We start from the raw sequence: 19,531 nt of genomic DNA, 5'->3' as shown, positions 1-19,531 counted from the left end.
TCAATCTGTTAGCCGCCATCCATCCTCCAACTCATCATGTGTGTCACCTTTCAAGAGGTGCTCAGATAACCTAGACTAGCAGGTCCTCACTTGTTTCCCAATGTCAGCAAAAAGTGTGAAGTTCTTCATTGCTGCTCATTCCTCCTCCCGGCAAAGGCAGGTGAAATAGTGGGCATTAAATTTAATTCCCTCTTCACAACTCTCAGCCACCACTTTTACAGAAAAGCCTCAGTATGAATTATTGAATTCATTTCTTTAAATAAAAAGAGTCGGGCATCTTGACCAAAGCATACCTTAAAAAATAGAAAGAAAGAACAGCCACACTAGGGAAGTGAGAGAGAGAAATATTTTGTGAAGTCTTCTTATTGAAGCGGAATGAATTTGCCAATAAATTGTTTTCTCTGGCAGACAACAATCCAGAGATACTCAGGATGACTATAAATCCCGCAACCGGACAAGCAACATTTTTGTGGGACACTGGTGAAGCTAACCAATGGTAAGCTCCAAAAATAAGGAAAAAGCTTTTTCTTAAAAAAGTAAAAAAAAAAGGCAATACTACGTTTTAAGGCTGCTAATAGAAATTCAGTTACCATACCTTTAGAAGGAGCTCATTCTGTTTAGCTTTTATTAGATAGAACATGACCAATCATGCTACACAACAGTATTCTTTCACAACAGGATTTTCTACAACAACCCTTATTTAGAAGATACAGTGGTACCTTGGTTTTCAAATGTCTCCGTTGATGAACGTTTTAGTTTTTGAACACCAAAAACCTGGAAATAAATGCTTCGGTTTTTGAACACATTTTGGAAGTCAAACATGCCACGTTTTGAGTTTTCCATATTGAGGCTTCCATTTCGAGGCTTCTGTTTTGAATTTTTGGGTTTCAGAACTCGAATGGTCTTCCAGAACGGATTACATTCCAAAACCGAGGTACCACTGTATTGTGACATTATAGCTGACCATTGTTTGGTCAGGTAGATCGCTGAATTCTAAAGCCCAGGAAGCTTAGCTTAGCACGTGTCTAATTTCATTTGGTAACTCATTCCAGAAGGCTGGAGCTGCAGCACCAAAAGCCCACTCTCTAAACATACAGACATCTTAGCAGAGCCCCACCTTGCTTAGGGATATATGGAGCGAGGCGATCCCTTAGGTAACCTGGTCCCGAGTTGTGCTGCCAGAGGCAGCAATGTCTGAATCTAGGCACTTTTTGTGGTGTTTGATCTTCTGTCTGTTTCACACATGCAAACCCACCCTCCTCTCCCCAGCGAGTCCTCAAAAGTCTGATGCAGCTGACAAAGGCTGTCTCTGTAAATCAGGCTTCTCCAGACTCACTGCTGCAGTCGCGAGGAAACTTTGTCGCTTCCATCTCTCCTGTTGTTTCTCTTTCTTCAAAATAATGGTGGCAGGAAGGGATAGGGAGGCACTGAAGACAGCTCCCTTCTCTTTCCAAAGGGCTACCTTTGTGGGAATGAGATGACATGCAATCGCTTGGGGGACTAGATGATGCGCACTCACCTCTGAACAGGCCTAGATCTATCACTATAACATGAATAATAAGAAAAAGAGAATGGGCAGTGCTTCTGGGCTGGATTGCAAATAGCATCCTACAATATCGCCAACCACTCTCCTGCTCCTGAGTGAGGCAACGAGGCTACAGTTAGTCCACACTTGAAAGGTTTACTGTGGAAGTTTAATTTTTTATTCAATTTTGAATGTTTTTGTTGATTTTTTTATTATTTTTATTTTACATACAGAAAAATCGCATACCCTCCAAGTGTCCCTATTTTCCAGGAACAGTCCTGCAATGACAGAAGCCGTCCCGGTTTTTTATTTAATCCCGGAATGTCTCCGTTTTCCTTTTTCCTCCCCTCCACATTTCAGAAAACAATTAAAAGTGGTGTGTTTTTGTGTAGGTGCAAAAGCCAAGTTCTGTTCATAGTGAAAATAAAATTCCTGCACCAAACTGAGGAAATGGTGAAGCTGGTATACAAAGCCCATCCAGTTTGGTGTAGTGGTTAAGAGTGGTGGACTCATAATCTGGTGAACCGGGTTCGCTTCCCTGCTCCTCCACATGCAGCTGCTGGGTGACCTTGGGCTAGTCACATTTCTTTGAAGTCTCTCAGCCTCACTCACCTCACAGAGTGTTTGTTATGGGGGAGGAAGGGAAAAGGAGATTGTTAGCCGCTTTGAGACTCCTTAGGGTAGTGATAAAGCGGAATATCAAATCCAAACTCCTCCTCCTCCTCCTCCTCCTCCTCCTCTTCTTCTCATCCTACAATTTTGAAGGAAAATGTCACCAAAGACTAAATTCTTTAATTGCAATGCTTCAGCAGCCAGCAATTTTTAAAGGAAACAAGCAGAGTGTTGATTCCTTTATTGTAAATGGAGCCTTTCACTGTCTACTCAGAAATAAGTCCCACTGTATTCAATGGAGCTTACTTCCATGTAACTGGGTAAAGACTTGCAGCCTTATACTATAATCCCAAGCATTTTTACTCAGAACAAAGTCCCACTGAGTTCAATAGGATTTCCTCTCTGGTATGTTCCTGATCATTCTCACAGTTTCCTTTCCGTGGCAAAGCAAGTGCTATCCCACACTTTCAAGTGCATTTTCCTGTCACTTTCCTTCTTGCAAAAAGTCTGCTCCTTTAGGGAAGAGGATTTGTTGTGCAAGACACTACCTGTGCAACCTGAATTTTCTGGTACATGACTGGCATCCCCTCAAAAATGGCAACTATCTGGAAGCACCATTCCTGTCAAACAAATAAATAAGCATGTAAACAAATGCAAAGCGTTGCAAAAGTATGCAAGAAGCTGAGCGATTTCCAACACAGCCAAACAAACGATAGGGATTGAGGTAGAAGGCTAGGGGAGGCTAGTTTTGAGCACCGCAACACTGAGAGCCAAAGTGGATCTCTTAGAGCTTTTATTTAAAAAGCCATTAGTTAGAAAAGGAGGCAAAGTAACCATTCATCTGGAAACTGAAAGTAGCCCTCAGGAAAACCAGGAAGAAAAATGTGAGGGGTAGCTGCATGACATCCTCAGCTTGTGATTATGCAGAAATCTTAACTTAGAAAAACCGAGAGGATGAATGGAAGAGACTCAGAAAACCAAAGTAAGAGGTACTTCTGCATCAAAAATGTCCCCCACCCACTCACCCAAGAAGGACTTTTATTTTGACAGACTTCAAGGCATTTGTAATGGTTTCTGCTCAGAGGGACTAATAACCAAAACCAGAACCAGTCATTTTTGAGAACCCGTTGCTGAAAAACATGTCCAAGCCCTGACATGCAGTCGTTTCGTCATTCTTCCTCTGGGCTTCCCTTTAATAAGCTCTGCTATTTCAACCATAGTTTTGAAAAGCCCAACAATTCAGCATGATTTAGCGCCCGACAGAAATCAGATTAGCAGTGCATCCCCAAGAACAACTTGGGGTGGGAGATGGGGAGGGAGGCAGAGGTGAAATGCAGTAATCTTAGATTCTGGGCTTAATAGTTTTATGATGACACTACCACCTCCCGCCCCCCACTTCAGATGGTAATGTATATTACTTCATGTAGTTCAAAATGTGGTCAGTCAGGCCTGCTAACGTCCTCTCCTCCTTACTCATTTCGGGGTTCTGGAGTTCTGCCCTAAAGCCCTACCCTAATAAGAACCATTGGAATGATGTCGGGGGTTGCCAGATGCAAAAGAGAACTGGACTACTGTGCTTTTAATTGGTGTTTTAACTGTTGTTCCATCTTAATGGGCTTGCATTGTTGCACATTTTAATTACGGATGTTGTGATATTTTGATGGAATTGTTCTAGTGTGTGTGTATGTGTTGCAATTGATTTTATTCCTGTAAACTGCTAAGAAGCAATTCTGGCAATATATATAGTGTTAAGTTGTGGGTGAACATATCAGACGACACAGCGATTCTTCAAACAGCTCTTGTTTATTCACAGGCCAGAACAGAACTGAACTGAAGAGTTCAGTCAGCCTGCTTATATAGAGCTCCAGTACAACGTTACTGTAACAACTTTCTAAAAGTATCCAATCACTGAACGTCACTTTCGATCCTTCATTTGCATAACTATCTACAGTATCCCCCTGCTGGCCCAGGGTGAGAACTTCAGTACATAACATATAGGGAAGTTTTTAATGTTTGATGTTTTACTGTGTTTGATGCTTTAATTTGTTGGAAGTCACTCAGAGTGGCTGGCACAACTCAGTTAGATGGGTGGCATAATAATAATAATAATAATAATAATAATAATAATAATAATAATAATTATTATTATTATTATTATTATTATTCAAGGTTTAAGAAGAAGGACTTGTTGCATGAAATGTAAAGCACTTTCATAACATTTTAACAGCCGTGACTTCCCCCTTCCAAGAATCTTGGGAATTGTAGCTTGTTGCAGGTGCTCAGAGCTGTTGGGAGATCCCTCACTGAGGTCCCAGCACTCTTAAAAAACTACAGCTCCCACGGTTCTTTGGGGAAAGCCATGACAGTTAAAGTGTTGTGAGAGTGCTTTCAGTGTGGATTTGACCAGTACTGGAACTGCTTTGGAGCAAGAGGTTTGTTGCTATCATAAAAGAGCATTAATAAGCCCCGTTCCCCTTGTTTCCTAGGCTAGCAGCATCAATCATTTACACTTTCCTTCCCCTCTGGAATACTGCTTTAGAAGAGCTTCAAAGCTGGCCTGCATTCCCAACCGGGAGCTATTGGGAGGGACACACTGACTATCTGAGCAGTAAACCTAGAATTCTCAGCAATAACTTGGAATGTCCCTGGAACGTTTAGCCTTGTTCTGCTCCAAAAGTGTCAATATTGTGTGTGTGTGTGTGTGTGTGTGTGTGTGAAAGAAAGAGAGAGAGAGAGAGTTTATTGCAATATGTACTCCCTTAAGAGAGAGAACAAAAACACCACTTCTGCCAGGATCTTCTGTTGTGCAACAAACAGAGAGCCACAAAGGAGCAGAAAGTGGGCATCTGCAACCTACTGATTCATCGTAAGGTTCGGGGACCCCCACCCACAGATTCCATCAGCTGCGAGGAGAGGGGATGCTAAGTTGCAATTTATACAATTTTAATTGATGCATCCATGGACCCTGCAACTATTCTTACAGCAATCTGGGAAGTAGGAAGTATTAGATTAGAACAGGGGTCAGCAACCTTTTTCAGCTGTGGGCCAGTCCACCATCCCTCAGACCATGTGGTGGGCTGGACTATATTTTGAAAAAAAACCATGAATGAATTCCTGTGCCCCACAAATAACCCAGGGATGCATTTTAAATAAAAGTACACCTTCTACGCATGTAAAAACACCAGGCAGACCCCACAAATAACCCAGAGATGCATTTTAAATAAAAGGACACATTCTATTCATGTAAAAACATGCTGATTCCCGGACCGTCTGCGGGTCAGATTGAGAAGGCGATTGGGCCACATCCGGCCCCCAGGCCTTAGGTTGCCTACCCCTGGATTAGATATACAAGCAAATCACAGAAGCAGCGTCTGGAACTCGAGAGCGTTTAGATCACTTTCAGCATATACTGAGGATAATTCCTTGAATAGTATGCACAGATGGTATTGTATGCCTGTACAGTCATATAACATGTTTGAGAAGGTTGGCCTAACATGCTGGAGGGGTTGTGGGTGCAGAAGAGGCACTTACATCCACCTCTGGTGGGAGTGCAACTTCATTGCTCATTTCTGGGCAAATTTACACCCAGAAGTATGAAATATGCTGCAAGAAAATGCATCATTGAGGCCACAATCAATGTTTTCAAATATCTTTGATGAGGAGGACAACATGGGTATCTTACTAAACATCTCAGTAGTCTGCCTCACCACATCACTGGGAAAGTGTGCAGAACTTGACACTTGAGTATGATATCAGTCCCTCTGGAATATTGCCATATTAGGGAAGATAAAACACCAACTGAAACTATGTGAGGGTCTGGAGACCCCAGATTCATTTTATATGATTTGCGACTCCTTTTTAAATTATACATCTTGAGAAGCCTTCACTAAGCAGCCATCTGCACCAGGCATAGGCAAACTCGACCCTCCAGATGTTTTGGGACTACAGCTCCCATCATCCCTGACCACTGGTCCTGTTAGCTAGGGATGATGGGAGTTATAGTCCCCAAAACATCTGGAGGGCCGAGTTTGCCTATGCCTGATCAAATTGTGACAAATTGGGAGGCGTTTTGATATGAATTGTTTCAGTAGCATCGGTTTTATTCCTATCTCTTTGACAAATATTCCTGTTTGTCAATGACTGGGGGAGTGTTTCTCATTTATTGGCATGTCGCTTGTAGACCTAGCAGAAAAAAGAGAAATTGTGTCTATTGTTCTAGAGACCTCGGTTGTGTACCATGTTCAATTTGCTAATGTTTATTAACAAATAAGCATTTTGGTTTTTGCTTGATATTAATAAAAAGGTAAAGGGACCCCTGACCATTAGGTCCAGTCGTGGCCAACTCTGGGGTTGCGGTGCTCATCTCGCTTTATTGGCCGAGGGAGCCGGCGTACATCTTCCGGGTCATGTGGCCAGCATGACTAAGCCGCTTCTGGTGAACCAGAGCAGTGCACGGAAGCTCTGTTTACCTTCCCGCCAGAGCGGTACCTATTTATCTACTTGCACTTGGACGTGCTTTTGAACTCCTAGGTTGGCAGAAGCAGGGACCGAGCAACGGAAGCTCAGCCCATCGCGGGGATTCGAACCGCCCACCTTCTGATCAGCAAGTCCTAGGTTCTGTGGTTTAACCCACAGTGCCACCCGAGTCCTATATGAATAAAGAAGAACTAAAACACAAGTTGACAATGGTGCGGGAACATCTTTGAGGGTTCTCACTGTAGCTTCATTCATGCTTTCCTCTTCCTGCCCTCTGGAGAAGCATTCTCATAGTTTATCACAGGCTGCATTTGAAAGCACATCACGTTATTGTTTTGTTGCAAATGTACAGAGAATGTACAGAGAACATAGTAGAAGAGAAGAATTTCAAGGAAGCTCTGGATTTAATCCGAACTGGACAGAAATGCTAAGCTACACAGCCCTTCAAAAAATGAGACGGTGAGTCATCTGGAAAGCATTATGTCAAAGTACAGTTTCTATAGAGCTATCTAATGCATACAAATCAAGCCCATATATAATGTTCAGGCAGTCTAATGTGAAGCCAAACCAAATTCCCAGGCTGCTCCCCACCCGCTCACCGCAGCTGGATTGGAAAGTAGTTGGTGGGGGTGGGGCAGGAGGGGACAAGAAAAAGTCTGCCGAGGTGGCAGTTTGCAAATATAGTGGTACCTCGGGTTAAGAACTTAATTCGTTCTGGAGGTCTGTTCTTAACCTGAAACTGTTCTTAACCTGAAGCACCACTTTAGCTAATGGGGCCTCCCGCTGCCGCCGCGCCACTGGAGCACGATTTCTGTTCTCATCCTGAAGCAAAGTTCTTAACCTGAGGTAATATTTCTGTGTTAGCGGAGTCTGTAACCTGAAGTGTATGTAACCTGAAGCGTTTGTAACCCAAGGTACCACTGTAGCCTCTATTTCAATGGGGAGAGGCTTTTATTTTTCACTTTGGTGTGGAGAGGAAGATGAGCTGTACAGTTTCTTAGTCTTCGGCCTCCTTAACACTTGAATTGGGGCTTACAGCCAATGGTATTGTGTTGATGTCACAGTTCCACCACAGCTCAGCATTCATCGAAGGAAACAAACAAAGCTTTATGCCTGTGAGGATATACTTGCAACCCCACAAAGAAAAGCGACAGCCCAGAATCCAAAGGGGTTGCTTTTTTTGTTTCACCCTCAAAACAATATCTCTGTGAGGTAAAGTGTGACTGACTGCAGAAGATTACCTGCCAAGCTTCACGGTTAAGCCCAATGCAATGCTATGCATTGTGGGATTCCATGGGAGTCAGCACCAAGCAAGGAAGCATGGAGCTGCCATTTATTTCTGCATGCAGTAGAGCTTCACTCCCCCCTCCCTTTCTGCTCAGAACATCTCTGCTCATTCCATTTTTACTTCAAACCATTATTTCAAGCCTATGAAAAGGAACCAGCCAGCCAGAAGAGTAGCCCCAAGCCGAGAGCAAAGGCAGAAGGGACGAAGAGGCTGCTGAGACAATCTAGCTGTTCTTGAGGGCACCCTAACAACCCATGTGTCTGCTAATTAAAGGGTTTGTTTACATCTTGAAGACTGCTAATGTATAGAGCTTTGGCTGTTTTTAGCTGATGGTTCAGTCTTTCTACTCAAATCAGTTATCTCACTGTGAGATGTAGAAATAATAGAAGGCAGAGCTAAAAGACTGGGGGCTTAATTTGTTAAGAGCAGGGTGGTAATGAAAGGCAATCTGTACATGTTCACTAGCCATCTCCTTGATAGCTTCATTAATGGTGCAGGAAATATACTCTTGCGACTTTCGTCAGCCTGGTGCCCTTTAGAAGTTTTGGACTACGACTTCCATCACTCGCACACTGCAAACCTGTTTTACATTTTACATAGCAGATTTGTCGTTGTTGTTGAAATGCTAAGATCCCCTGGTTGGGAAGCCAGGAGGGCAACTAAAATTATCAAGGGTCTGGAAACCAAGCCTTATGAGGAACGGCTGAGGGAGTTGGGTATGTTTAGCCTGGTAAAGAGGAGACTGAGAGGAGATATGATAGCTATCTTCAAATATCTTTAGGGCTGTCACATGGAAGAAAGGAGATTCCAACTAAACATAAGGGAGAACTTTCTGACAGTAAGAGCTGTTTGATGGTGGAATGGATTCCCTTGGGAGGTTGTGGACTTTTCTTCCTTGGAGGTTTTTAAGCAGAGGTTGGATGGTCATCTGTCATGGACAGTCTAGTCGAGATTTCTGCATTGCAGGAGGTTGGACTAGAAAACCCTTGAGGTTCCTTCCAAACTCTACAATTCTGTTTCTATGATTCATTCTCAGCCAGTTCCTTTGATAAAGGTAAAGGTACCCCTGCCCGTATGGGCCAGTCGTGTCCAACTCTAGGGTTGTGCGCCCATCTCACTTAAGAGGCCGGGAGCCAGCGCTGTCCACAGACACTTCCGGGTCACATGGCCAGCATGACGAAGCTGCTCTGGTGAGCCTGCACCAGCGCAGCACACGGAAACGCCGTTTTCCTTCCCGCTATAAAGCGGTACTTATTTATCTACTTGCACTTAGGGGTGCTTTCGAACTGCTAGGTGGGCAGGAGCTGGGACCGAAAGACGGGAGCTCACCCCGCCGCGGGGATTCGAACCGCCGACCATACGATCGGCAAGTCCTAGGCACTGAGGTTTTACCCACAGCGCCACCCGCGTCCCATAGTTCCTTTGATAATATATAACAAAACAACACAAAACTGATAGTTAGTGTTGCCACTGTTCCAAGCAGGCATGAAATTAAACCTCAGTAACTAATATTTGCACTTCTGCCTGACATGAAAAAACAAAACCCAGTTACCAGTCGCGTGTAGCATCAAATATTAAAATGTAGGTTGAAATCCAGAGGCAATATAGTGAGAGAGACAGAAATCTATGTTTATTATTAGAAGATTGAATCGTTTGGAATTCAAAAGAATATAAGAATATGAGGCTTCCTTTGTTCCATGGTAGTATAAATGAGACAAGACACATACATGCTTTAGTTATTCAGCTGCTAAATGTGATTCAAGTGATTTCAATGGGTCCATGGAGGTTTCAACTATGAGCTTATTGAGGATTAGGAACTACTTCAACCACAAGCCCTCAAGATGGCGGGGGTAGCGGGGGTTAGGGAGATTCCTGGGGCCATCGGAAGCCGCACCTCGGTTGTCGAACATTTCAGAAACTGAACAGGATTCCGAAACGGATTACGTTCGACAACTGAGAATTGACTGTAGTTCTTTTACAGATTTTTTATACCTAAAATCTGGGCTTCAGGCTGAAAGCACTTAGAAGACAATACATTTAAGAGCAATACTGTTTCTTATTTGTGTAGTGAATGTAATGCTCTTGAATCTGGACACAGAGACTGTGATCCTGCACATATTTGTACAAGGTAAACCCAGTTGAATACGATGTTTTTTCAGGAGCCTAGCTGTGTAACGGTTCGCAACAAAAGTCTTAAGTTATTAGACAATTATATGAGTGATGCATTTTGTTCCATTTCATGTTAAACTGGCATAAACATGACCTGGATGCTCTTAGCACGTACATGCCTGGCCCTAATGGGAAATGACATGATGAATGATTGCCTACTTATTACTGCAGAAATGCTGGTAATAAATGGAATAGCATGCATTATTATGAAGCATGTTCTGTCTTGCTGCTTCCGTTAATTTGATACGCCAGCCGTAGGATTTCTAATTAATTAGGTATACAGTAGCTTTACATCATCATAAGCATTCTTTGTTTTTATAGTCTCTCTTCTGCACAACAAACCACAGTGTATTTGGTGTACACATATTTTTGCATCTGGTCAAATATGGCATCTGTGCAACTAAGTCTGGATGACAAAGCTGAAGACTGGAATTGTAAATGAGAACAGAATCTTGGCTTGTCATTTCCTATCAAGTTGTTGTAGGACAAGAGAAGTGAGGAATACAGGTGACCTCAGTCCCATGTTTGGGATCTGATTGCTTCTAGGGACAGAGCTCTGTGCACTATATAACACCCCCTATTGTCAGGAGCAGGTCAGTAATAAATCACACAGTATCAGTGAAGTTAACTCTTTATTCAAGGAAACAAGGTCAGGTCTGCTCAGGAGGCCAGGCCTAGTGAGCAACTTGCTCCAGTAGATCTTGCCCCTATGAGGCAGTTGTGGGAACTTAAGGCTTCCACCTTCCCAGTTTCCTAAGTCTCCTCCTCCTTCTGATGCTTCCCAAGCAATCTGAGACTCTATCGCCATGCCTGCCATTGCTCCTCCCTCTTCATACCTTTCCTGGTCTGGGACACCAGCTGGTCATGGCAGGAGGGGGAGATATCCTGGCTTCTTCACCTGACTCATCTCTGTCTCTTGGCCTCCTTCCTGTTCACTGAACCCTGCAGCTTCTGACACCTCCTCCTCCCAAACTTCTTCCTCTTCTTCCTCAGACCACTCATTGTTTTCCCACCACCAATTCCCTGGCTCTGAGCCTACTTCCCTTGGGGGTTCCCCAGCTGTTGCTTTCTATCACTCCTCTGCATCCAGCCAGTCCATGACCCCCTAAGCTAGTCTCCTTACCCCAGATGCAGTGGGGTGTGTGTGCTGTCTTGCTGTCAGTGCTGAAGTACAATTCAACTGCTGCCAGTCAAGTCAACTTCTGTTTGAAGAATGGGGTCTGGGTGGGTGCACTATTTTGATTTTTGATTCACACAGTAAAATGTATTTGGCTGCTGCTTAACTTCTTGAAGTGAAAATGGCTGTGATCTCAAATACAGTTCTCAAACTAGCTTTATGGCCCAAAATAAACCTGGGTACTATTTTTTGGGCAATATTCATATTTGAGCATAAGGAAAATTGATGAAGTTTCAACATTACACCAAGGCTGAATCCAAAGAGATCTTCAAATACCATTATAATAATGGTTCAGAGCTACTGGAATTATTTGGTTCAGAGTCACTGCATTATTTGAGGTCTATGGGGAATTAAAAGTTATACTATGTGTTCTTGATATTTAAGCTATTTTAAAAAGCCAGACATGTAAAAAGAAGAAAATTGAGGGATCAAAATGACTCAGCCGAGCTCCAGATTCTGAAATTGAGTGATCTCCACCCCCTCATTTATCTTTCCAAGCTTATTACCAAGCAGTTAAGTAAGACATTTACTGATCTTTCAGTAAGTCACATTTGTTGATAGCATATGTGATTTCACAAAAGGCAATGCTATCTTATCTTTAATAGCTTACATCAAGCTCATATAATGTGGGTAGACACTAGCGAAGGTCAGACACCAAGCTTCACCTGTCTCATAAATGAGACGTGCAACAAGAACTGATGTTGTTGTGGAAACGTCTGTGGTATAATTAGAGGGATGATTGAACGAGACATTCACAAATCAACATATTGAATGCAAAAGGACTTTTAAAGAAGGTATTTTAAGCAAGGGATAAAATGAAGCCAAAATGACAAGATTTATGGCCCCTGGATTGCATTGGAAGTATTATCAATGGCCACACGAGCGGCATTTCCTGCAAAACTCCCATCATATACTGAGATGGTATAATGCTATATAGAGGATGGGATGTTTTGGTGGCATGCCATCGTGTTAAGTACTGGGACTTCCAAAGACAAACAATGTTCATGAAATCATATTGTCCTTGAAATCATAGCGTGGCTCCACTGTGTTCGATCCAGCAAGATACCATTTGGTACGGCAATGATTTCATAGTGTACAAACATGCCGCTGGCTCATAGCATAGCCCCTTTTTAACCTCCCTTCTGCTGGCAACTTCCCAGCTGTGTGTTATAAATGCCAACTCCTTTTCCTGTGCCTTACAAAGGTCCCTCAACAGCCCCAGGTCACTACTGGGAGGTGAAGCTCACTTTGTGAGAGAATTCCTCAGAGAAAAAAAGCCACTTCCTTTTGCAGTAATCTAGGAAACAGAAATCTGACCTGGCAAGATAAGGAACTCATTCTGTGGAAGGTGATGACCAAAGATAGCAGAACCATTGTCTGGAAAATAACCCTATACCAAGTGAGATTTCCATCTGGGGTGTGATGAAAAACAGTTCAGGTGTTGTTAAGAATGCAGTTGAGTTTTGAATTCCTGCCTTACCCTTATTGATTCAAACTAAGAGTGCGAAACAGAGTCTCCCCCAAAGCAGGAATTAGCAAGTCAGATCTGGGAACAATTTCTCCACCAACCACCTATTTTATTGAGCTTGCATCCTGATTTTCTTGAACAAAGCTTACAAACCTTTATTGAGCATTTGTTCAGATTTGTTTGTGGGAAGGTTATATGGCAATGAGTGCCCATCCTTCTCACCAGTCTCCCTACCGGGTCTCAGGTTTGGACCCTGAAATCTCTGATTCTGGTATCCTTCTGATCTGGCAACCCTCTCTGCCAACTAGAACAGCTTTAATATTCCAAGTGTGTTTGAGGCTTTTTGTCGTTCTGGTTTAGAGTTTGGCTGTAAATGTTGTAGAGAGAGGTTTGGAAGAGAGATTGTTACTGTCTTGAGCAGAGTTAGCACAATGCCAATTGCTCCAAGCACATTAAAACTTGGTTATATTTACATCTTCCATAAATAAATATATGTAAGGTACATACATGTTATGATATTCAATTTAAGTATGCACTTAGTCCATTTATAGTTTAAACCTGCACTTCACAGCTGCAACACTCACTCACAAAAATCACCCATGTGCACGTATTGCTTTATTGTCACTTCCCATTTCACACAAAAAGTCCAGCTATGTGGCCATCAGAAACAATGTAGCCACAGGGAAATTGGGAAGCCTGCATCTTGTATTGTCATCAATTTATGGACGCTGTTGTGTGCAGGTCCCAAGCAATTCACTTTCAGCACATGTGGGAAAGTGCAATTTCTCTAGAATCTCCACCCTATGCTCAAAAGTTCAATCCTACAGGTGGCAGTGGATGCACATCACCTGCTTAGCACAGGCTGGCCTCCAAGCGGCCAAATGCGTGTGTGACTTTGCCTTAAGAGCCAAGCTAGATGCAAGGCTGGGGTGTGGGTGGCGCTGTGGGTTAAACCACAGAGCCTAGGACTTGCCGATCAGAAGGTCGGTGGTTCGAATCCCTGCGACGGGGTGAGCTCCCGTTGCTTGGTCCCTGCTCCTGCCAACCTAGCAGTTCAAAAGCACGTCAAAGTGCAAGTAGATAAATAGGTACCCTCCAGCGGGAAGGTAAATGGCATTTCCGTGTGCTGCTCTGGTTCGCCAGAAGCGGCTTAGTCATGCTGGCCACATGACCCAGAAGCTGTATGCCGGCTCCCTCGGCCAATAAAGCGTGATGAGCGCCGCAACCCCAGAGTCGGACACGACTGGACCTAATGGTCAGGGGTCCCTTTACCTTTACCTAGATGCAAGGCTAAAACATGTGTACATTTTGTTTGTTTGTTTGTTACGTAAGCAGCAGATGTGAAGAAGTCAAAGCAGCCTAGGGATTGAGGTGTGTGAGAAAACAGGATGTTTCATGCTTTGTCTCCCAGGCTTTTCATCATTGCTATTTGCATGTCAAGGGAAGCTCCCATTGGTGCCCATGGAGGCTTAAATTACAAATAGTCCCTTTAGAATGAAGATATTTCTGAGCTTCTGCTTCTTCTTCTTCCTCTTCTTCTCTTCTTCTTCTTCTTCTTCTTCTTCTTCTTCTTCTTCTTCTTCTTCTTCTTTGGCAATCACTCATAGCCAAGTAAGATTGTCTTCCATGGACACGGACTTAATGGTGTGTCCATAAGTGAATGTGGAGGCCAATTCCGGATCCACACATCCTTCCTCAGTGGGGACATAGGTTTCTGGGTGAGGATCTACCAAATGTGCCTTCCTCTTAGCTCATTTCTCCCTTTCGTCCCGAGTTTGTGTTCCTTTAAAGTCATTGGTATCTTTGGTAAAGACTATTCTCCAGTTGGAGCACTCACAGTCCAGTGTTTCCCAATTATCTGTGCTCATACTGCATTTTTAAAGATTTGCCTTGAGAGTGTCTTTAAACCTCTTTTGTTGTCCACCAGTATTTCTGAGCACCTTAGCAGGGAGAGAAAGAACTAACCTTCCCCTTTCGATCCCATTCCCTACAGTTCTGGGGCTTTCCAGGCACCCCCTCCTTTGTTAATTATATTCAAAAAAAATATGTATGTTAATTGCACCCATTAATTAGTCCCAGTGGAGTGCAGATGTGTACCATCTCTCCCCATCTTCCGCAAAATCACAAATCCCATTTTTGCCACACAATCAAAAGCACACACAACACTTCAGGCCATTGCTGTGGCTCAACAGATGGTGTCGCCATAGCACCACAGGGCAAATAAGCAGTGGTGCTTTAATTTGTGCGATGAGCTAACTGTGACTACCGAGAGCAGCCCTGGCTTGGAATGCACAGCTGTAGACATTCTCAATGGAACAAAGATCTACTTTCAGTTCTATCTTTATTCCCCATGAGTTGTTTACATAGATTGACTACAGAAGCAGGCTTGTTTCTTTTCTCGTTTCTTGCTCAAAAGTTGTCCTTGTGTTTAATGTACACAGTCAAAGAGCCTACTTGATTGCTGCCATACCTATGAGACTGCACTGTGCAGGCAGAATGTGAAAAAAGCTTAGGAATAGTTTATACAATCAGCAAAATCAAGTGGTCAAGTGGTAACCATTTCAGATTTTATGCTTCCCAGGGTGGGTGATTGTGAATGTCTTTGCACTCAGAAAGCACACATATACCCCAAGGGGCAGCTACCAAGTAGCCTGACCTGGGATCAAAAGTCATCTTCCTATGTTTCTCCATAAAAAGCTATGCACACATTAGGTTCCTCTGCATGATCTGAACTCTGCATTCTAGTGAAGATAGAACCTATGCATGTACATTGTGTGTGTGTGTGTTTAAATTATTTAAAACAAAGATAAAACAACTGCATACAGAATACAGTGGTACCTCAAGTTACAGATGCTTCAGGTCACAGACGCTTCAGGTTACAGACTCCGCTAACCCAGAAATAGTACCTTGGGTTAAGAACTTTACCTCAGGATGAGAACAGAAATCATGCAGTGGCAGCAGGAGGCCCCATTAGCTAAAGTGGTACCTCAGGTTAAGAACAGTTTCAGGTTAAGAACGGACCTCCAGAACGAATTAAGTTCTTAACCCGAGGTACCACTGTATCCTCTCGGAATACAGTACTCCACAGAGCTTTGTCAAAGTGTATATGTACTAAAACTGTCACAATCTTAACAAACACAAAATGATACAGTCAAAATGGTGCCCACAACTAAAAATATATTTGTGTCAGCGGCAGTGCAGATGTGGCGGCTTTGTGAACAGGTTTAGATCAATAGTTGGAGACAGGGAGGAAGTATTGTTGTTGTTGTTAATTAGATTTATATACCAACCTTCATCATAAGATCTCAGGGTAATCATAAGATTTACAGAGTAAAATAAAACATGACAATAAATGAAGCAAAAAAGCAACACACACACCCGTCCCACAGACACATTTAAAAGGCTGTAGAATATTAATCAGCCAAAGGCCTGGTTGAAGAGGAACTTTTCACCTGGTGCCTAAAGATATTTAAGGAAGTTGCCAGGCAAGCCTCCCTGGGGAGAGCATGCCCCATATGGGGAACTACAGAAAACGTCCATTCTCATGTTGCCATCCTCTGGACCTCATATGGAGGAGGCACACACAAAAGGGTCTCAGATGATGCATGCAGAATCCAGAGTGGTTTATATGGGGAAAGGTGGTCCTTCAGTAGGCAATAAACTGCATCCCTGTAGCCATGTGACATGTATACACGCTTCTGTTGCATGAATCCAGATCCCATCTTTTTCACTTTAAGGCCTTCTATTGAAGAAGCCTGCTTTTTTAGAACAGGTTTTGTTTGCAAGTCAAAACAATTGGAAAGCTTTATTCCTGGAGGTGATTTCATAAACTTACCCTCAGAGCTCATGTCAAACCTGCCAAGGAAGAACTGATCCACCCAACTTGTGAAGCTTTGAAGTGGAATCTTTGATGTTTAATTTCCTGCTATGCTTCTGGCTGTGGCAGAGAACCATATCCCGTGCATGTGTTGACATCAGCTGTAAATAGGTTGAGGTAAGCTGGAAAAACAAGAGAGAGTTCTGCATCAGAATGTTACAGAAGTGTCTTCCTTCCACTCTCAAATGGCGGTTCCATGGAAGACTAAGGAAGCACACCAATCAGAAACCTATGCAAGAACGTTATTGTCTCTTTCCAGTGAGAACAGCCAAACAAACTCCTGACTCCAGCTAAGTCTAGCGCCACCATGTGACTAAACCATATTATGACACTATCCACACAGGTGGGTTGCAAGGAGGGATATGCAATTTCTCATTTCCCCCCATTCTTAAATTCAGTTCTCAACATTTCTATATCAGTTTTCATTTTTTTAAAGACCCTGTGAAAATTCATCCATATTCTCCCGATATACACATTTTTGCATGTGATTTTGCCTAATATACATATTTTCCCAAAACAAGTCTCCCTCATATGATGAATTTGTGTTTGCTATTTTTCCCAAATAAATGCATTTTAATGCACACTTTGCACTGGTATATGCAGTTTTGTGAACGCTACTGGGCTGGAGAACTGCACCGCAAAATTCAGAGAAGTGCAAATTTCGAACTATGGCTGTGTGTTTTGGTTCTTGTACAATTTTGGAATGTGCAAATTAGGTAAATTCAAGTGCAAATGAGAAGTGAATTGAATTTCTCTCTAACTGCAAGTCCCTTGTGTTATTACACATACCCCAAAGTGTTACCCTGGTGCATTGACTGCAAGTAAAGAAGTTTGCTTTGATATTACATGCGGGTGGCGCTGTGGTCTAAACCACTGAGACCCTTGGGCTTGTCGATCAGAAGGTCAGCAGTTTGAATCCCTGCAACGGGGTGAGCTCCCGTTGCTCGGTCCCAGCTCCTGCCAACCTAGCAGTTCAAAAGCATGCAAAAAAGTGCAAGTAGATAAATAGGTACTGCTCCGGCGGGAAGGTAAACGGCGTTTCCATGCGCTGCTCTGGTTTCACCAGAAGCAGCTTAGTCATGCTGGCCACATGACCCGGAAAAACTGTCTGCGGACAGTTGGCTTCCTCGGCCTGCAAAGTGAGATGAGCGCCGCAACCCCAGAGTCGTCTGCAACTGGACTGTCAGAGGTCCTTTACCTTTTTTGCACCTGAATTCCAGTTCAACACATCTATGAAGGTATGTATGGTGTCTGTACCCATGCTCACCTCTGAAGAGTTCAGCCACAGGCACATTGCCACTCCCTTACTGTTTACTACCATGCGGTGATTGGCGCATTGTTGATTAGTGGGAGTGATCTCTTCCATAAGAGGCAAAGAAGGAGGCCCAAATGGCAGCTTTAAAATGAAAAGTAGTCGGGGGAGGGAGCAATCCTGATGGAGGGGTGTTGTAAAAGAAAGAAGGGGAGGAGGTGCTTAATCCTTTGCCTTTGATTAAAAAACTCCCACAGTATTCCCTGCCCCGGTGCCTCCTGCGAAGGTTCAAGCACATGTTTGCAAGGATAAAAATGCACCTGGAACCCTGAAAGATGGAAAGAGGCAAATTTCAGCAGGAAATGTCTACCAAAGCAAGGGTTAAAACAAACCCTCCCACTCACCACTCCCTCATTTACAACCACAGCCTCTGGAAGGTGCCTTTCATATAAAGAAGTCACTGTTGGAACTTTCTTCCACACATTCACATATAACCCTCCCCCCTTAAAAGTATCTGATTTACCTTTTTATTGCCTCTGTGATTACATTTATTTTAAATGGCTTTTTACTCCAGGAGCTTTAGGTTGCTGTGCAACATCCTTTCTCCTCCATTAGAACACCAAACATTTTTGCACTTTTTTTAGCAGAATAAAATATTTCCTTGAATCAGCAGGCAAAGAGTGTGGCGAGGAGACAAATTTTCATTTTTTTGCTACCAGATAACTGCATTAAAATGTTCTTAATACGTCAAGCACATCTATAATAACCTGATCAGACTACTTGCCATGGAAACCTGAGTTTTGAGGTGACTAATTTTCTTCCTCCACTGGTCTTCATATCTCCTGGTGGGTTTGAAACCCGTTGGGATTTCAGATTTTCATCTGTTTTGATAGCGCCTCACCCCACCATTTTTGGTAACATTTTACTCTTTCGGCAATTATTACAGGCATCAAACAGAATTTCTGCTATTGTCTACATAGATTTAAAGAACAGGGATGAATATGCAATGAAGCCAGAGTAAACAGTAATGTGTACGTACCCTAGGTTTTACTCAGAGTAGACTGTCTGAAATGAATGAACATTACTAAGTTAGGTGCCTTTATTTCAATGGGTCTACTTAGTTGAATACCACCCCATTATTACTACAACCACCACCAACATAGCCCTGTAGGTGATTCCTGGATACAGTTCCATAACAGTGCGGCTGCTCCTAATTTGAGCTCCTTTAAATCTTTGGTGATGTCTTCTTTGTTGCTACAGCAGATGTCAGGCTCCTCTTCCTCAATACAGGATGCCATCACAGTTCTGCAAGTGTGGGGGGTGGTGAGGGGAATAAAATTAAGTGTGGACAAAGGAAGGATACATCTGTCACAAAACAAAGAACATCTGTCTTCAGCCCAAGCAGCTTTTGCCATGGCTTTGCAAAACACAAAAGACCAGGTTGACCAACACAAACCTCTCACTCTATAAAACAAGCTGTACCCTTTTAGGCTTGCCAGCAGAAGTCGGGCTTGTATGCTTCAGCAGAACAACAGGAGGGGATGGGGAATATCGTGGTGCACAGATCTCAGCTGCGCATCTGCTGTGTGTGTTTTGTCTCCCTTTGTGCACACAATGTAAAGGACTAAATCATGGTACTATTGTGTACACTGATGAGATGGCCAAGAGGGAGATGGTGATCAGAGCA

General features: G+C 43.1%; 1 long non-coding RNA gene across 1 annotated transcript; it reads right to left on the bottom strand.

The window, feature by feature from the left end:
• Positions 1-2,519: 2,519 nt before the first annotated feature.
• Positions 2,520-16,799, bottom strand: LOC310767275. The gene is made up of 3 exons (XR_014550829.1): positions 16,551-16,799; positions 6,854-6,918; positions 2,520-2,757 (listed from the first exon to the last, which is right to left on the bottom strand). It is a non-coding gene; the product is annotated as an uncharacterized lncRNA (long non-coding RNA).
• Positions 16,800-19,531: the final 2,732 nt, after the last annotated feature.

Source organism: Podarcis filfolensis (genome assembly GCF_964270895.1).
Source record: "Podarcis filfolensis genome assembly, chromosome: 7".
Classification (NCBI taxonomy): domain Eukaryota; kingdom Metazoa; phylum Chordata; class Lepidosauria; order Squamata; family Lacertidae; genus Podarcis; species Podarcis filfolensis.
Note: the sequence above shows the minus strand (reverse complement) of the source record. Positions and strands in the feature narration are given on the sequence as shown.